Below are 411 nucleotides of genomic sequence, written 5' to 3' on the forward strand. Positions count from 1 at the left end.
CGCGGCTGCCTGCGGGTCGCGTTACCGGCGGCGGTAGCGCGCCGTGCTGCCGCGCGCGCGGCGCTCCGGGGTCCTGGCGAGGCTCCCGCCCCTCCGGTCGTCCGTCCGTCCGTCCGCGCGAGCCCGTCGCGCGTCCCCGCGGGTCCGTCTCCGGCCGGCGCTCCGTCCGGGCGTCCTCCGCCGTCGGGAGCGGCGACCTGTCGTTATCCCGCACGGGGCCGCGTCCCCGTCGGGCCCCTTCCGATCGCGACCTCAGGTCAGACGTGGCGACCCGCTGAATTTAAGCATATTAGTCAGCGGAGGAAAAGAAACTAACGAGGATTCCCTCAGTAACGGCGAGTGAAGAGGGAAGAGCCCAGCGCCGAATCCCCGCCCCGCGGTGGGGCGCGGGAGGTGTGGCGTACGGAAGCC

At 73.0% G+C, this 411-nt stretch overlaps 1 non-coding gene across 1 annotated transcript in view; it reads left to right on the forward strand.

Annotated features, from left to right (window-relative positions):
- The first annotated feature begins 247 nt into the window (after positions 1-247).
- LOC149911723 (28S ribosomal RNA) overlaps positions 248-411 on the forward strand; it is a 4,454-nt gene continuing 4,290 nt past the window's right edge. The window contains exon 1 of the ribosomal RNA XR_016462918.1: positions 248-411. This exon is cut by the window's right edge and continues 4,290 nt beyond it. This is a non-coding gene — a ribosomal RNA (28S ribosomal RNA).

The sequence above is a fragment of the Phasianus colchicus genome, unplaced genomic scaffold (assembly GCF_987193195.1).
Source record: "Phasianus colchicus unplaced genomic scaffold, bPhaCol1.hap1.1 HAP1_SCAFFOLD_57, whole genome shotgun sequence".
Classification (NCBI taxonomy): domain Eukaryota; kingdom Metazoa; phylum Chordata; class Aves; order Galliformes; family Phasianidae; genus Phasianus; species Phasianus colchicus.